Source organism: Triticum dicoccoides, chromosome 4B, assembly GCF_002162155.2.
Source record: "Triticum dicoccoides isolate Atlit2015 ecotype Zavitan chromosome 4B, WEW_v2.0, whole genome shotgun sequence".
NCBI lineage: Eukaryota > Viridiplantae > Streptophyta > Magnoliopsida > Poales > Poaceae > Triticum > Triticum dicoccoides.
The window spans coordinates 570,150,187-570,169,253 of NC_041387.1; the positions used below are offsets into that span (position 1 = coordinate 570,150,187).

Sequence of the window (19,067 nt, forward strand, 5' to 3'; positions counted from 1 at the left end):
TCATCTTGATGTGCTCAATCCATTCAAATTCCATAATTCCAATGCTATAATCCCTATATTAAGACGAAGTAAGAAAGCATCAGCTCTTTCAACCCGGGGCCCCCTCTAGGGAACTGTTTGAGTTTTAGCATCGACCCCATTTCCTTTTGATCATATTACGCTTGACTCGCTGCAAAACATTTTGCTTTCTGAGCCACACTCATACGTGGTTTACACTCCTTGCCTTTCAGGGCTGGCAACCCTCCGGGTGGCATCAGTTGCCAAACAGAGAGATCAGTAGTAATCAAAACACCAAGGATTGACCAAATCACAACATCGAACCTGCGGTCGTTTTTCATATATACATGGAGTGGCAGGTCATAGCATTGCTGAAGCGGACTAAAATTCGGGAGAACGGATGAGAACAAAAATGATGTAAAGTCAGCTCTGGGTTTAAAGTGCATAAGTAGTATTTCAGTAGAGCTGTATCAGAATGCACAAAGGCTTAGTAACCGCAATACTAATTTACTCAAGGAAGAGCTGTACAATTTACTCAAGTAAGAGCTGCTCGATTTCGTCGTCAGACCAAACTGTAATAGGATGGTGGGAATTATATGTTGATGCGTACACATCTTCACAACTATAACTCTATGTAACAATGCACAAAGGAGTAGCAGCTGAAATATTAATTTCCTCAAGGAAGAACTAGTCAATTCTGTCATCAGAACAAACTGTAATAGGATCGTGCAAATTCTATAAACCTTGAACGGGGTGCATAGTACCTTCCAAAGCCTATTAACATCAAGATGTAACAAGGCGAGAGAAAAATGATTGTAACTATCTTTTCCTTGTTCAAACATTTGAGAAAGCTTAAAGAATCCACTCTGCTGCCTTTTCCTCCAATGTTCTATTTTCCTTCTTTTACCTGCAAAAATGAAGTATGTTCCACATTTTGTTTGGCAGAACAAACTGGCAAAATTAGTGTTGTTACCAACAGACTTACATATTGCAAGAGGGATTCTGGAAGTATTTAGGCTAACTAAATTCATGAAAGACCCGGTATAAGACTCGTTTCAGCCCTCACGGTGCATCTCGAAGCCCTGCAATCAAAACTGAAACATTACTCTGCACTGAAATCTCTAAACACCAGTTCATCTAACTAATCGAGCAAGTAGCAGTCCTGCACTGAAACGCCTAAACACCAGTTCAGTTATCTACACATCTCTGCTACTACAAAATCTGAAAAATGAGAAACTGGACCCTCATTGACACTGTCCAACGCACACCTGGAACCATGAACCAATTAAGGAAAGAAGCAAAGCACTTTGTTTTCTAGATTCCATAAAAAACACTCAAGGATGGTGTAGCTAAGCGGAAAACAAAGATAAATATTTTAAAACGATACCCACAGAATAACTTGGCATAGGATAAGATCTTGCATGAGAAGCTGGTTTTAGAGAGAGAGAGAGAGAGAGAGGTCTATGGCTAACACAACGTTGAGTGAATAAATAAAGATCAACTATCGAATGTTAGAGCCATGTGTGCGCTAATAGAAAAACGCAAGAGGTTTCACCTTATTCTTTTCTGTTGACTGAACCGACCTTGAGTTTTCTTGATTGAGAATATTTCATTAACTCTCTTTTTTGCAAATATATTTCGTTAACTCAAAATCCAATGCTCTCTTTTCCTTCTTCTATACTTGCAAAAATGAAGCATGTTATACACTTTGTTTGGTTGAACAAGTTGGCAAACTTGGTGTTGTTACCAACAGATCACAAGATGTATTCTGGAAGTATTCTTGCTTGAACTGCTCTAGTAAATTGCCTATTGTCTATCACTGCCAACAACACTATCAGTCATTAAGTTACTTCATCCCATTATAATTGAACAATATAAGGATAAATATGCACATCGAGTTGTCTCTTTCTTTTCTCAAACAAACAACACCAGGATCATCATTAGTAAGAAGTGCACAACAACATGCCTCAGTTGATAAATAATGAAGCAGTAATCACAATATATAAAATGGGAATAAAGATAAATGGCAAAAATCATCCATCAACAGCTAAAACAAGAGGGGAGTGACATAAGTATGCTAGATTGACAATAAAAATATAGGAATCCATAAGCCTGGACACTACTGTATTAAAAGAAAAGGACAAAAAAGTATAGAAATGGTTAATATGCTAATTTTTTCTCCATAAGAACAAGAAAGGTGTAACATGAGCAAGGATTTACATTAACGTAAACACTATAGAGCTCTAAAAATAATTTTGGCAAACTTTCAGTGTCCAACTATAGGCGTACTTGTTTTCATCTACAGAGAAGAAAATTAGATAGCAAGCTTTCGGTGTCCAACCCCTGTTACCAAGTGAAGTAAATTTTTGCCGTCCAGGTTGGTTGTTAAGTTAATAATGAGAAACTTTCAAGCAAGGCTTAGAAACATGCTTAATTCTGAGAAAAAAATGTAGGAGATGACACCTACCTTTCAACAGAAAAAAATGTGAGATGATGATTCCCGATCTCACTGAGTTTGTGCAAGCTGTACAGAAAAATTCCACATAAAACTTGTAGTCAAGTAGTTGCAGCTAGAATATTAAATGAGAAGACACTGAGTTTTTTTCATTATTTGTCACAGTACTGCAGCTAATCACCCTAGAAGGTCTTTCTGTAGTAGGTTAAACAAAATTCAGGTTGACGCTGAAACATCCACAATAAGAATCTCACTATCAGAATATGCTTTTGGACGAAGAGCACAAGACCAGATTGCCAATGTTGAATTTATCAAACTCCTAGCTTATAGCAGCGGGGACGTCATTAGATTCACGTAAAACAGCTTTGGCTTCTACCTGTTTGATCAAACAGAGTAAATCATGTCACTATCAGGATCGGATTATATGCAACCAGAGAGTTAGGCGAGCAAATCGCCTAGCCAGATTTATGTTAAGTGATCACACAGTATCAATATATAGAAGCGCTATGTAGAAAGTGCATCTTAATTATACAAGGAAGATTCATATACTATTTAGTAATGGTGCACTTATAGTATGGCCATCTGAAGTACACTCAAATAAATCCCATTTGGTTTTGATGTTCCTAGTCGTATCAAAGAGGGCCATAAGCTTTTGCAGAGAGATAGGCAAGTATATATAGTACCTCGCATTAATCCATGATTTGGTTACATGCATGTCAACACACACCCTTTTTCACATCAAGTCCCAATTTTTTTAAAAGAATATAGGAAAAAAACTATGCAGACCAAGATTTACTTGGTATTAGAACAAATCGCACAGATCCAATCTTTGCTCAATGAAAACTAAGGAAGAACTCTATAACTATCCTACTCTGCATTGATCATTGCATGATATCAATATTTCTCTTTTACAGAATTATATTTCGACAACCATGCAAGCTCTGAACGTTGTTCTTGATTAAAAGGGCAAAGGAGAAACAAATGGAATAAGTCTCACCGTCACTACTCAGTTTCCACCCAACTTTTTATCCGAACAATATCCATTGCATCCACGCTTACCTCCCTCCTCCCCTGGAGCTCCAGCCCATAGCAATCCACAGTTTTCGAGAGAGTAGATAAAGGGTGAGACAATACTCCAACAACAATTTCTTAACAACTTAAGTGCCATTTATTTATTCTTATATAAAATTACACTGTAAAGTATCTACCGCTATATTGCTCTTGACTGAGTACTCGTGTTCACTGACACCTTCTATTGCTAATTTTTTATGCGTCGTCACTCGTCAGGTTTCAGAGTTCATAGGAAGAAATGCAAGTGATTATTTTTAAGTGGTTGGCTGACATATTGGCCTAGCATAGATCAAGCAATCCCATAACCACCTTAGTATCAAGACTAACTTGTGCATTAATCTCAGCATTACTCTATTTTAGAAGGGAAATGCTTTCATCAAGTGAAGCTTGTTGTCCAGCCTGATACATAGCAGAGCTACAGTTTCAGTTAGTAATCGAGCACAACATAGGAGAAACAAATCAAGTCATTCAATGAAAAGAACCTTGAAGCCTTGCTCTTTGGGGCTATGGACGCCATGCCGAGCGCTCGCAGGAGACATGGATTGCACCACCACAATGCCCTTGGCACCTAGGATTTTAACACCTGGGAATATATAAAGAAGAATCAGAACAAAGGTGAATCTATTCTGAACTCAAGGACACCAAAGTGTGACAAAATAAAGGGGAAGCACCAATCCTCCACAAGAAATGGTGCCGATAGGTAGAACATATTCCTTTTCATGTACTGTGGTGGAAGAATTGCAGAAGAAATCAGGCTCACCTATCTTGGAAGGGTCTGACTGCTCTAGGGACATCAAGCCACAATATTTCCAACCACTCATAACCAAAACAATATGCCCTGTCTTCAGTTTCAGACTTCCAGTCACCGGAAACTGTATGGGCCAAAATTAATCTTCAGAGAACAGAGGAAATACTAAATAAGCAAGAGGATAATCCCTGGAAATGCAATACACGTTGCAAAACAGTCAAGATCATCTGTAAAAATATGAAAAAAAATACACATCTTACCCTTCTGCTTGCACTCCTCAACAGCCTCCTCCTTCTCCCTGTCATTGGCCGCCTCCCCTCTCAGAACATTAAAATGATCAGCAGACCAAGCACCATGATAGCACCCACAAAAACCTTAACGAGGAGAACAGAGATGTGACAGATCGTAGAACCTGCAAAACAAATGGGAGGTCAGAGCACAACCATGGTACAGTACATAGAAGCAAAAGAACACTGCACAAATATAAAGTTAGATTCTGGCACAAGAGAGGGATTTCATCGCCTCCAGCTTGAGCTTGCCTGCGGGCTGTCTTACATTGCATCCAACTCAAAGGCAATGTGAGGAGGCAGGGGAGGGGGAGCAAAAGGGATGCGAGGAGGACCTGCGAGGGCGACGACGTCGTCCTTGCCTGCCTTGTAAGAGATGACGCTTTTGGAAACACATGCTTGCACTCACCGGCGCTCGCTGTCGCCCAGCCGACGAGTCTCCCCCAACCTCTGACCCCGCCCACATCCGCCGCTCCTTCAACCCATGCTGCTTCCGCCCGCAGCCGCCGTGCCCTTCATGGCCTGCGACACTGCCCCCTCTTCCTTGGCCAGCTCTCATGGCTTCCATGGCATCGTCAATCTGGGATGTCCGATACATCATGGTCGTCATCGTGCCGTCCTCCTCGATCTATGGCGGCAGCAAAGATGCCGGATATGAGGTGGAGACGAGCGACGCAAGAGGGGTCCTTCTGGCCTCACGCCTCCACAACCCCTCCTCTGCGCCCCCGGGGAGGCCCCCTGCGTGGATCCAAGGCTTCCCCCGGCGGCACGACGTGGTGATTCCATCCCCACGCGGCTTCCTCACGACCTGGGAAGATGAGCACCTCGGGCAGCAAGGGATGGGGGGTGAACTGGGGAGACCGTGGAGAAGGTCGAGGCGGAAGGAAACTGGCCACCTGCACGGACGGAGTCGGTGGACGGAGGAGCCGTAGCGGCGGCGGCGGCTGACGATGGAGGTTGGATGGAGGAGGGGTAGCGACGGCTGGATCGTAGGAAAGGGGGCTAGGGTTTGTGGCGGCTGAGGAGGGAGAGAGATCGAAGAGGAGGGAGGGGTTGTGGCATGCGGGGCGATGGGATTGGACCAAGGTGCTTTCGAGGGCATGGCTACCCACGCTCCCGCAAATGGCACGACGCGCATGCGGCGTGCGGGGATGCGGGGAGAGGGCACACCCGCACCTCGAAACAGCTTACCCAGCCAACAGGCACAGGACAAGAGCCCACCCGTCATGGGTCATGTGAAGTTACCACGCGGTAAAAACCAGTAGCGAGAGCAACGAGCATCTAACGGCCCAAACAAAGTCAAAGATCAGATTGAGCACGATCCAACGACCAACGAAGGCTGAAATCGGGGGAGCCTCCTGGAGGTGAGTTGGCTAGCCTCTTTTTTGTTTTAAATAGGGGTTACAAGAGTTGATCTACCTCGAGATCATATGTTGTGGTCTAAACCCTAGAGGTATGATGAGTAATGTAATAATCTATCGACTAGCCTGGCCTCGGTTTATATAATATACCATAGGCCTAGGGTAACAAGAGTCCTAGCCGAATACGCCGGTGGGGGAGGAGTTCTTGTCTTGATCACCAAGTCTTGTTGAATCTTCCTTGTATGCGGCAACTGTCCGAACTGGCCCATGAGTATACAGCCATGGGGGTCCTCGGCCCAATCTAACTGATCGGGGGACGACGTGGTGAGTACCCCCTAGTCCAGGACACCGTCAGCCTTGTTGAGTTTGTAGACGTGATATGGAAATTTTGGTTCCTCAAAACCTGGTGGTTGAGCAACATATACTTCTTCCTCAAGCTTACCATTGAGGAATGCACTTTTCACATCCATTTTTTGTAAGATGATATTATGATGGTTAGCATAGGCAAGCAATATGCGAATAGCCTCAAGTCTAGCAACAGGTGCACAAGTTTCATCGAAATCAATTTCTTCAACCTGTGTGTAGCCTTGAGCTACAAGATGAGTCTTATTCCTCACCATGAGGCCATTTTCATCTTGTTTGTTGCGGTAGATCCATTTGGTGCCGATGATGTTGTGCTTGCGAGGGTCTAGTCGCTTGACAAGCTCCCACACATTGTTGAGCTCGAATTGATGCAATTCATCTTGCATGGCTTGAATCCACTCAGATTCCATGAATGCTTCATCTACTTTAGTGGGCTCTGTGATAGAGATAAAAGCAAAATGCCCACAACAGTTAGATAAATGTGAAGCTTTTGAGCGAGTGAGGGGACCTGGTGCTTTGATGCCATCGATGATCTTCTTGATTTGCACTTCATTTGCAATGCGAGGATGTGCGACTTGACGACTGTGCTTAGGCTCAGCAGTTTCTTCAGGACCAGTTTCTTCAGCAGTACCAACATGATTTTCCTCACGATCAGGAATGTCTTCTTTCAATAATTTCTTCGGTAGGGATGACATCCTCATTAGCTTTGAACTTGATGGATTCCTCAGGTGACATTTCATCTAGCACAGGAGCTAGGTGCTCTCTTTGCGAGCTATTAGTTTCATCGAACCGCACATCTACAATTCCAACAACCTTGTGGTGAAAGGTGTTGAAGACTCTGTAGGTGTGCGAGTCCTTTCCGTAACCAAGCATAGAACCCTCATGTGCTCTCGGTGCAAATTTAGAGTGATGGTGAGGATCTCTAATCCAGCATTTAGCACCGAAGAATTTGAAATAACTTACATTGGGTTTCTTGTCAGTGAGGAGTTCATATGAGGTCTTTTTGAAGAATTTGTGAAGATATACCCTGTTGATGATGTGGCACGCAGTATCAATTGCTTCAGGCCAGAAGCGCTCAGTTGTCTTGTACTCATCAAGCATAGTGCGGGCCATCTCAACAAGAGTCATGTTCTTGCGCTCCACGACGCCATTCTGCTAAGGAGTATAAGGAGCAGATAATTCGTGAGTAATACCAAGCATATTGAGATATTCATCAAGGCCAGTGTTCTTGAACTCGGTTCTGTTATCACTCCTGATATGCTTGATCTTCACACCAAAGTCAGTGGAAGCCCTTGAGGAAAAATGTCTGAAGACTTCCTGCACTTCATTTTTGTAAGTGATGATATGCACCCATGTGTAATGAGAATAGTCATTAATTATGACAAAAGCCATATAATGATGCAGAGCTAGTGAACGTGGCATAATGAGTAGGACCAAATAGATCCATATGAAGTAATTCAAAAGGACGAGAGGTGGTCATGATAGTATTCGCGGGATGCTTGGCTCTGGTGATCTTTCCAGACTCACAAGCCCCACAAAGATGATCTTTGAGGAATTTGACACCCTCGATGCCAATGACATGCTTCTTCTTCACGAGTGTATGCAAGTTTCTCATCCCAGCATGACCAAGTCGTTGATGCCATAACCAGCATTCTGAAGCTTTTGCGAGTAGACATGTGGCAGGATGTGGTCCTGTAGAGAAGTCAACAATATACAAGTCTCCTTTCCTAAAGCCTTCGAAGACTTTGGAGTTGTCAGATTCCATTAGCACAAGGCAACGAAATTTGTCGAAGACAACAACCATATCAAGATCACAAAGCATTGATACTGACATAAGATTGAATCCTAAGGACTCAACAAGAATGACTTTGTCCATGTGTTTATTCTTTGAGATTGCAACCTTACCTAGACCCAATACCTTGCTTTTGCCTTTGTCAGCGTAGGTGATATGCTTCAGATGAGATGGTGACAAACCAGTGTCCATCAGCAAGCTTCTGTTACCAATCATGTGATTTGTACATCCACTGTCGAGGACCCACTCAGTAGCTTTGGGTTGTTCATCCTGCAGATGAATTAGTGCAACTTATGAACCCATATACTTCATTAGTGAAGAATATGATATCAATTTCATCAACAGTAACAAATATAGCAATATGAGGACATGAGAAATGAATGATTCATTTCTTCATGATTAGCTTGCGTCCTTTCAAGAACATTCAGGTCTCCAGCAAATTCTTCAGACGATCAAGTTCGTCTGGAGACCTGACCCTGCATAAGAGATTAGTTCTTTTTCTTCACCACCCACATCTGGAGGGGTGGCAAAGAGTTCATCATTCTGCGAGCTCCATAAGAAAATGATGGCATAGAAGCCAGTGCACTTCGTTTCACAGTAGAGTGGTTAGGGTAAGCATATAAATAAGCAGAGAGATTCTTCGAGGACTTATGAACATAATGATTTGAAGAATAATGCACATAGTCATAGCCCTTAGACTTTCCCTGCGAAAGAGAAGTGTTAGCACGATGATAATCATATGAGGATTTTGATCCATGTGAGGAATTTGATCCTCATGAAGAATTTTGTCCATATGAGGACTTGGATCCATATGAAGAGTTTGGTCCATATGAAGAATTTGATTTGGGGTTCCTATTCTTCATGGATGGTGTCATGATGACATTCACCTGAAGATTTTCAAGGCAACGTTTAGGAACCCAGATTTTCTTCATAGGGGGACCGTTCCTATAGTTAGTTCCAACATATCGAGCAAATACTTCACCATTCCAATTCTTGAACAGCTTATAATTGGAGTCAAATGACTCATCACAGGAATATGAAGAATCAGAGATAAATCCAGATAAATTGTGTGGATCTACAGGAGGTCCTTTTGCAGCAACCCATGAGGTTTTGGGGTACTGCTTAGGTTTTCAGTACGTTCCATCAGCATTGAGTTTCCTCTCAAAGGCAATACCCTCTTTCCCAGGGTTCTTGTTCAAGATCTGCTTTTTAAGCACATCACAAAGAGTCTGATGCCCTTTGAGGCTTTTGTAAATGCCTGTCACATACAATTCCTTCAGCCCTGCATTATCGTCAGTGATACATGTGGTATCCTCAGATGAGGAATTTGTGACCACAGAGATAGTTAAAGAATTTGCAGCAATAGAAGCATTTGAACATTCAGGTGATGAATTAGTAGATTCACACTCAATGCATTTAAGACATGGTGGAACAAATTCTTCCTGAGCGGAACTGATCTGTTGAGCAAGCAATGAATCATTTTCCTTCTGAAGATCTTCATAACTCACTTTTAACGTCTCAAGATCTTACTTTCTCTGAAGAAATTCATAAGAAAGCGTCTCGTGATCACTTAAGAGAATGTTATGATGATTTTGAAGGTTGTCAAACTGATTTTGAAGTCTCTGAAGATTATCTGTCAGAGTCTTAGTTCGATTCAATTCCTCACCCAACAGGTCATCGCTTCTGTCTAGTTTATTTTGAATATTTTCTAAATCATTCTGTTGTTTAACAGCAATTTTAGCAAGTTTTGAATAGCTAGGCTTAAGATTGTCATCAGATTCATCCTCACTAGAGTCAGAGGGGGAGTGCTTGAGTACCTTGGCACCTTTTGCCATGAAGCAATAGGTGGGAGCATAGTCATCGTTGCCCTTGTCAGCAGAGTCGGAGAAGTCATTTTCTTCAGCGTTGAAGATGGACTTGCTGACGTATGCAGTAGCGAGGGCTAGGCTAGCCACACCAGAGTCAGATTGCTCAGATCCCTCCTCTTCCACATTATCCTCAGATTCCGCTTTAGAGTCCATTTCCTTGCCAATGAATGCCCGAGCCTTCTTGGAGCTTCTCTTCTTGTGAGATGAAGACTTTGAGGATTTTGATGATGAAGACTTTGAGGATTTCTTTTTCGTCTTTGAATCATCAGAGTCATCATCTTTGTACTTCTTCTTCTTTGATTCCTTTTCCCACAGAGGACAATCAGACATGCAGTGACCAGGTTTCTTGCATTTGTGGCAAGTTCTCTACTTGTAATCACGGGATGAGGAATCATCATTTCTTGAAGACTTTCCAAAACGGCCACGGCGAGAGAACTTCTGGAATTTCCTCACGAGCATAGCTAGCTCCTGGCTCAGTTCTTCAGGATCACCAAGGCTGCTACCAGAATCCTCTGCTTTGGACTTAGATACTGCCTTGGCCTTCAGTGCACGTGATCTTCCATAGCTCGATCCATATAGATCTCTCTTTTAAGCAAGCTGGAACTCATGAGTATTTAGCCTCTCGAGGATATCAGCGGGATCAAGTGACTTGTAATCAGCTCATTCTTTAATCATCAGTGCGAGGGTATCAAATGAGGTGTCAAGTGATCTCAGCAATTTCTTCACCACCTCATGATCGGTGATATCAGTGGCACAAAGTGCTTGAAGCTCATTTGAGATGTCAGCGAGGAGATCGAAGGTTTGCTGAACATTTTTGTTGTCGAGTCTTTTGAAGCGGTTGAAGAGATTGCGAAGAACATCAACTCGGGAGTCACATTGAGTTGAGACTCCTTCGTTGACCTTGGACAGCCTGTCCCAAATCAGCTTAGCAGTTTCCAATGCACTCACTCTGTCATACTGACCTTTGCTCAAATGGCCACATATGATTTTCTTCGCTTGAGAATCGAGTTGCTTGAATCTCTTCACATCGGTAGCATTCAGAGAAGGAGTGACTGAGGGAACGCCATTTTCCGCAACGTACCAGAGATTGTTATCAATTGCCTCAAGATGCATACGCATCTTGTTCTTCCAGTAGGGGTAGTCTGTCCCGTCAAAGGTAGGACACCCAGCCGAGACCTTGATCATACCTGCAGTCGACATAACTAAAATTCCAGGCGGTTAAACCAAAATCACACAGAACAAGGGAGTACCTTGCTCTGATACCAATTGAAAGTGCGTTAAGTCGATTAGAGGGGGTGAATAGGCGATTTTTAAGAAATCTTCAATGAGGAATTTTAAGGTGAGGAAATTCCTAAGCGAAGAACTACTTGCAGCAGAATAAGTACTCAGGTATAAGCAAAATAGAGTAACAACATAGTCATCATGATGAAATGAAATACACACACTGAGTACAGAAAGCGTAAACACAGGATAAGCAGGATGAAGACAAACAGACCGAAGAATTAGGATTGAGGAAATAGAGAAAGTCTTCAGTCAATGTCTTCAAGCAGTAATGATCAGGTACATCAACACATAACTGAGGAAATGAAAGGGTTGAGGAAATAGAACCAGTTGGCTTGATGAAGACAATGATTTGTTCAACCAGTTCCAACTGTTGTGACAGTTGTACGTCTGGTTGGAGCGGCTGAGTATTTAAACTCGAGGACACACAGTCCCGGACACACAGTCCTCACCGTATTCTCCTTGAGCTAAGATCACGCAAATCTCGCCCAACAGTAGTGGTAAGTCTTCACAGGTGACTTCCAAACCTTCACAGACTAGGTCACTCGGCAATCCACAATTCCTCTTGGATGCTCAGACCATGATGCCTAACCGTCTGGAGGATACATAGTCCTCAAAGGTAACAAGTGTCGGTTCCACACAGGAACAATCTCTTCAGTGATGCTCAATCACTTTGGGGTTTGTAGGTTTGGTTTTGGGATTTGGGTTTTTCCTCACTTGATGATTTTCGCTCAAAGTCCTCGGAGGATGGGATGCTCTCAAATGACAAGTGTCAGTCTCTCTCAGAGCAGCCAACCAGCTAGTGGTTGTAGGGGGCGGCTATTTATAGCCTAGGGAGCAGCCCGACATGATAAGACATAAATGCCCTTCAATGATATGACCGTTAGGTGGTAGATATTTTGGAACGGCTAGCGCACGGCTCAGCAACGGTCGAATATTTTGAGGTTCGAATTCCTCAGGGCTATCATGTTCCTCACTGTGTAGGCAATCCGCACTGGCGAATTCCTAACTCCTCAGTCAGAACAAATTCCTCAGAGACCAGAAGATCTTCGTCTCTGTCACTGAAGAAATTGATTGAAATGATATGAGATTTCCAATGGCTTCACTCGAATGATTGGGTAGGTGTAGGATTTTGAGATGAGCATCACTTGGAAATCTGTTTCCTTAGTATTACCTCGACCCCCTTTAACAGTATGGTGTTTCCTATGACTAAACAAAGAGAAAATGAAACTACGAAAACAAAAGTCTTCACGCTTCAGATTCCTCGTATGAATATCGAGTCTTCATGGTCACACCAATTTCTTCACTTTCAAAGTCTTCAAGAGAACCAAAGTCTTCAGTCGAAGACATTCATTTTTAGGGGTCGACTTTCACTGTGAATATCAAACTCCTCATTGACTTATAGAGCCTGTGTACATTCACAAACATATTAGTCCCTTAACCTATAAGTCTTCAATACACCAAAATCACTAAGGGGCACTAGATGCACTTACACCACTTCCTATGCATAGGGATTTTGTGAGCAAACACCTTATGGGAACAATAATCAACTAGCATAAGAAGGCAAAACAAGCTTAACTTTAAAACTTTAAGCACATAGAGAGGAAACTTGATATTATTGCAATTCCTACAAGCATATATTCCTCCCTCGTAATAATTTTCAGTAGCATCATGAATGAATTCAACAATATAACTATCACATGAAGCATTCTTTTCATGATCTACAAGCATAGAAATTTTATTACTCTCCACATAAGCAAAAAAATTCTCATGAATAGTAGTGGGAGCAAACTAAACAAAATAACTATCATGTGAGGCATAATCCAATTGAAGATTAAAATCAAGATGACAAGTTTCATGGTTACCTTTGTTCTTTATAGCATACATGTCATCACAATAACCATCATAGATGGGAACTTTATTCTCATAATCAATTGGAACCTCTTCCGAAATAGTGGATTCATCACTAAATAAAGTCATGACCTCTCCAAATCCACTTTCATAAATATAATCATCATAAATAGGAGGCATGCTTTCATCATAATAAATTTGCTCATCAAAACTTGGGGGACAAAAAAATATCATCTTCATCAAACATAGCTTCCCCAAGCTTGTGGCTTTGCATATCATTAGCATCATGGATATTCAAGGAATTCATACTAACAACATTGCAATCATGCTCATCATTCAAATATTTATTGCCAAACATTCTAATGCATTCTTCTTCTAGCACTTGAGCACAATTATCGGAATCCTTATTTTCATGGAAGACATTAAAAAGATGAAGCATATGAGGCACCCTCAATTCCATTTTTTTGTAATTTTCTTTTATAGACTAAACTAGTGATAAAACAAGAAACAAAAAGATTCGATTGCAAGATCTAAAGATATACCTTCAAGCACTCACCTCCCCGACAATGGCGCCAGAAAAGAGCTTGATGTCTACTATGCAACCTTCTTCTTGTAGATGTTGTTGGGCCTCCAAGTGCAGAGGTTTGTAGGATAGTAGCAAATTTGCCTCAAGTGGATGACCTAAGGTTTATCAATCCGTGGGAGGCGTAGGATGAAGATGGTCTCTCTCAAACAACCCTGCAACCAAATAACAAAGAGTCTCTTGTGTCCCCAACACACTCAATGCAATGGTAAATTGTATAGGTGCACTAGTTCGGCGAAGAGATGGTGATACAAGTGCAATATGGATAGTATATATAGGTTTTTGTAATATGAAAATATAAAAACAGCAATGTAACACGTAATTAAAGTGAGCGTAAACGGTATTGCAATGCGTTGAAACAAGGCCTAAGGTTCATACTTTCACTAGTGCAAGTTCTCTCAACAATAATACATAACTGGATCATATAACTATTCCTCAATATGCAACAAAGAGTCACTCCAAAGTCACTAATAGTAGAGAACAAACGAAGAGATTATTGTGGGGTACGAAACCACCTCAAAATTATCCTTTCTGATCGATCTATTCAAGAGTCCGTAGTAAAATAACACGAAGCTATTCTTTCCGTTCGATCTATCATAGAGTTCGTACTAGAATAACACCTTAAGACGCAAATCAACAAAAACCCTAATGTCACCTAGATACTCCAATGTCACCTCAAGTATCTGTGGGCATGATCATACGATATGCATAACACAATCTCATATTCATCTATTCAACCAACACAAAGTACTTCAAAGAGTGCCCCAAAGTTTCTACCGAAGAGTCAAGACGAAAATGTGTGCCAACCCCTATGCATAAGTTCACAAGGTCACTGAACCCGCAAGTTGATCACAAAAACGTACATCAAGTAGATCACGTGAATATCCCATTGTCACCACAGATAAGCACATGCAAGACATACATCAAGTGTTCTCAAATCCTTAAATACTCAATTGATAAGATAACTTCAAAGGGAAAACTCAATCCATTACAAGAGAGTAGAGGGGGAGAAACATCATAAGATCCAAGTATAATAGAAAAGCTCGTGGTACATTGCCAAATCAAGAACATAAGAGAGAAAGATCAAACACATAGCTACTGGTACATACCCTCAGCCCCGAGGGTGAACTACTCCCTCCTCGTCATGGTCTCATGGAGAGCGCCGGGATGATGAAGATGGCCACCGGTGAGGAATCCCCCCCCTCCGGCAGGGTGCCGGAACAGGGTCCCGATTGTTTTTGGTGGCCATAGAGGCTTGCGGCGGCGGAACTCCCGATCTACTGTGCCCTTGGATGTTTTCGGGGTATATGAGTATATATAGGCGAAAGAAGTCGGTCAGGGGAGCCACGAGGGGCGCACGAGAGTGGGGGCATGCCCAGGGGGTAGGGCGCGCCCTAGACCCTCGTGGCCACCTTGTTGCTTCCCCAACATCCACTCCAAGTCTCCTGGATTGAGTTTGTTCCAAAAATGATTCTCCCGAAGGTTTCATTCTGTTTGGACTCCGTTTGGTATTCCTTTTCTGCGAAACACTGAAATAGGAAAAAAAAACAATTTGGACTGCCCCCCGGTTAATAGGTTAGTCCCAAAAATAATATAAAAGTGTATAATAAAGCCCATTAAACATCCAATACATGCAATATAATAGCATGGAACAATAAAAAATTATAGATACGTTGGAGACGTATCAGATCTTCACTCCCCGGAGACAGCGCTAGAAATGAGTCTTGATGACCCAAAAGTATAGGGGATCAATTGTAGTCCTTTCGATAAGTAAGAGTGTTGAACCCAACGAGGAGCAGAAGGAAATGACAAGTAGCTTTTAGCAAGGTATTCTCTGCAAACACTGAAATTATCGCTAACATATAGTTTGGTAGCAAGGTAATTCGTAACGGGTAACAAGTAACAAGTGTAACAAAGGTGCAACAAGCTTGCCCAAAACGTTTTATAGCAAAGGATAAGCATATACGAACTCTTATATAAAGCAAAGCGCTCCCGAGGACACATGGAAATTATCATCAAGTTAGTTTTCATCATGCTCATATGATTCGCACTCGCTACTTTGATAGTTTGATACGCGGGTGGACCGGTGCTTGGGTGTTGTCCTTACTTGGAAAAGCCTCCCACTTATGTTTAACCCCTCTCGCAAGCATCCGCAACTATGAAATAAGAATTAAGATAAATCTTATCATATCATTAAACATGTGGATCCAAATCAGCCCCTTACAAAGCAATGCATAAACTAGGGTTTAAGCTTCTGTCACTCTAGCAACCCATCATCTACTTGCTACTTCCCAATGCCCTCCCCTAGGCCCAAATCATGGTGAAGTGTCATGTAGTCGACGCTCACATAACACCGCTAGAGGAAAGACAACATACATCACATAAAAAACAAATACCAAATTCACATGATTACTTATAACAAGACTTCTCCCATGTCCCCAGGAACAAAAGCAACTACTCAGAAAGCATGTTAATTCATGATCAAAGGGGTATTGAATATCATTAAGGATATGAACATATGATCTTCCACCAATTAAACCAACTAGCGTCAACTACAAGGAGTAATCAACACTACTAGCAACCAACAGGTACCAATCTAAGGTTTTGAGACAAAGATTCAATACAAGAGATGAACTAGGGTTTGAGATGAGATGGTACTGGTGAAGATGTTGATGAAGATTAGTCCTCCCACGATGAGAGGATCGTTGGTGATGATGACGGCTTCGATTTCCCCCTCTTAGAGGGAAGTTTCCCCGGCAAAATCGCTCCACCGGAGACCTAGATTGCTTCTGCCCAGGTTCCACCTCAAGACGGCATCACTTCGTTCTGAAATCCTTCCTCTTGTTTTTTTCTAGGTCAAAACACCTCATATAGCAAAAGATGGGCACCAGAGGCTGGCCAGGGGGCCCACAAGCTTAGGGGTCCACCCTGGGGGGTAGGGCGCACCCCCAGGCTTGTGGCCACCTGGTATGTCCCCTCCTGGTATTTCTTCGCCCAATATTTTTTTATATATTCCAAAATAATTCTCTGTAAAGTTTCAAGACATTTGGAGTTGTGCAGAATAGGGATCTCAGATTTGCTCTATCACGCCCAATATGCGACCCTATCCAAAAGGAACTCGAAGGTCCCACCAAGGATAGACCCGCATAGTGAAACGCTTTTGCAAGGTGGATATCATTACATCAACATTACATAATAGATGGGGATACATACAAGAGGCACACAATGCCACATGAGTACAACATCACAATACATAAGAGCATCATCCGACTATGGATGAAACACAAACAGAAACTCAACGACAACCACCCTGCTAGCCCAGGCTGCCGACCTGGAACCTATCCCCTGATCGAAGAAGCAGAAGCAGAACTCAACGCAAGCAAGCATCGCTCTCGCGTCATGATCATCGCATAAACCTGTACCTGCAACTGTTGTTGTAGTAATCTGTGAGCCACGAGGACTCAGCAATCCCATTACCATGGGTATCAAGACTAGCAAAGCTTAAAGGGAAAGGAAGGGGTAAAGTGGTGAGGCTGCAGCAGCGACTAAGCATATATGGTGGCTAACATACGCAAATAAGAGCGAGAAGAGAGCAAGCAGAACGGTCGCGAAACTAGCAATGATCAAGAAGTGATCCTGAACTCCTACTTACGTCAAACATAACCCAGAAGCCGTGTTCACTTCCCGGACTCCGCCGAAAAGAGACCATCACGGCTACACACGCGGTTGATGCGTTTTAATTCGGATCTGGTGTCAAGTTATCTACAACCGGACATTAACAAATTCCCATCTGCCTATAACCGCAGGCACGGCTTTCGAAAGATTATACCCTGCAGGGGTGTCCCAACTTAGCCCATGACAAGCTCTCGCTATCAACGAAGGAATAGACCTTCTCCCAGGAAGACCCGATCAGACTCGGAATCCCGGTTTACAAGACATTTCAAAAATGGTAAAACAAGACCAGCAAGACCGCCCGATGCGCCGACAATCCCGATAGGAGCTGCACATATCTTGTTCTCAGGGCAACACCGGATGAGACAGGCTACGAGTAAAACCAGACCTCGAGTTGCCCCGAGGGGGCCCCGCAGGCGGCTCGGTTTGGACCAACACTTAGACAAGCACTGGCCCAGGGGGGGCTAAAATAAAGATGACCCTCGGGTTGGCCGACCCAAGGGAAAGGATAGGTGGTGGTGAGGCAAATGGTAAAACCAAGGTTGGGCCTTGCTGGAGGAGTTTTATTCAAAGCGAACTGTCAAGGGGGTCCCATAAATCACCCGACCGCGTAAGAACACAAAATCCGGGAACATAACACCGGTATGACGGAAACTAGGGCAGCAAGAGTGGAACAAAACACTAGGCAAAAGGCCGAGTCTTACACCCTTTACCAAGTATATAGATGCATTAATAATATAAGAGATATTGTGATATCCCAACCAAAATCCTGTCCACCATGGAGCAATCTTCAACTTCACCTGCAACTAGCAACGCTATAAGAGGGCAGAGCAAAGAGATAACATAGGGAAGCAACGATTTGCATAGGAAAGGTGTCAAAGGTTAGAGATTCATGGCAATATAGGATGGCTTGATAAACAGGTGATAGGTAGCGCAGCATAGCGATAGAACGAAGCAACTAGCATAGCAATGATAGTAGTGAGATCCAGGGTAGCGGCCATCTTGCCTGAAATCCCGCAAGAAAGAAGAACGAGTCCATGAAGAAGACGAACGGATGAAGCCGAACCAACCATAGACGAACGAATCCTCACGATCGCAACGAAACAGCAACTATCGACAGAAGCACACGACATAGTAAACACACCACACATAAACAAGGCATGATGCACAACAAGCATGATGCATGACACGGCTACATGAAGCTACTCATGGCAAGAGATGATGCAAACAAGAGCAACACATCAAGGCAAGTTTAAATGAGGCCGGGAACAACATATAATAATTCCGGTAAGTCCTCATATGCAAATTCTGAAATTGGTCCAGATCTGAATAAACATTATGTTCAAGTAGTTAAACATCAAGTTAAGATGCACAACGATGATCTACATGAGATTCTAGTCAAGTTACATGTAAAGTTCATTTAGTTCGGAGCTACGGCCTAGAAGATATGAGCAAAACAAGTTAAACATGGCATTGATGCAAAATGTACCCAAACATCAAGCAAACACCTCAAAACATGGATGCAACATGATAATATAAAACTACATGCAAATCTAAGCAAGTTTCATATAGAGCACACTCAAAACAGAGCAACAGTTCAACACACACACATGAAACAAGTTATAGCAACAATCTGTCCAAAACAGCAACTAGGCATATTGCAAGCATCAAAATAATATGCTACAGCACCCCATTATGAAAACAAAAGGCATGGACATGATGTACAGGTAAAGCACAA

The 19,067-nt window shown here is 42.6% G+C and overlaps 1 long non-coding RNA gene across 20 annotated transcripts; it reads right to left on the minus strand.

Annotated features, from left to right (window-relative positions):
• Positions 1–527: 527 nt before the first annotated feature.
• LOC119291486 lies at positions 528–5,697 on the minus strand. 20 transcript variants are annotated; one of them, XR_005142462.1, is made up of 9 exons: positions 4,894–5,691; positions 4,532–4,683; positions 4,284–4,395; positions 4,006–4,106; positions 3,450–3,523; positions 2,465–2,828; positions 1,553–1,816; positions 983–1,079; positions 528–904 (listed from the first exon to the last, which is right to left on the minus strand). It is a non-coding gene; the product is annotated as an uncharacterized LOC119291486 (long non-coding RNA). The 20 variants fall into 20 exon arrangements; XR_005142456.1 differs by having other exon boundaries at positions 2,465–2,521; positions 2,707–2,828; positions 3,450–4,106; positions 4,894–5,690; XR_005142461.1 differs by having other exon boundaries at positions 2,465–3,523; positions 4,894–5,696.
• Positions 5,698–19,067: the final 13,370 nt, after the last annotated feature.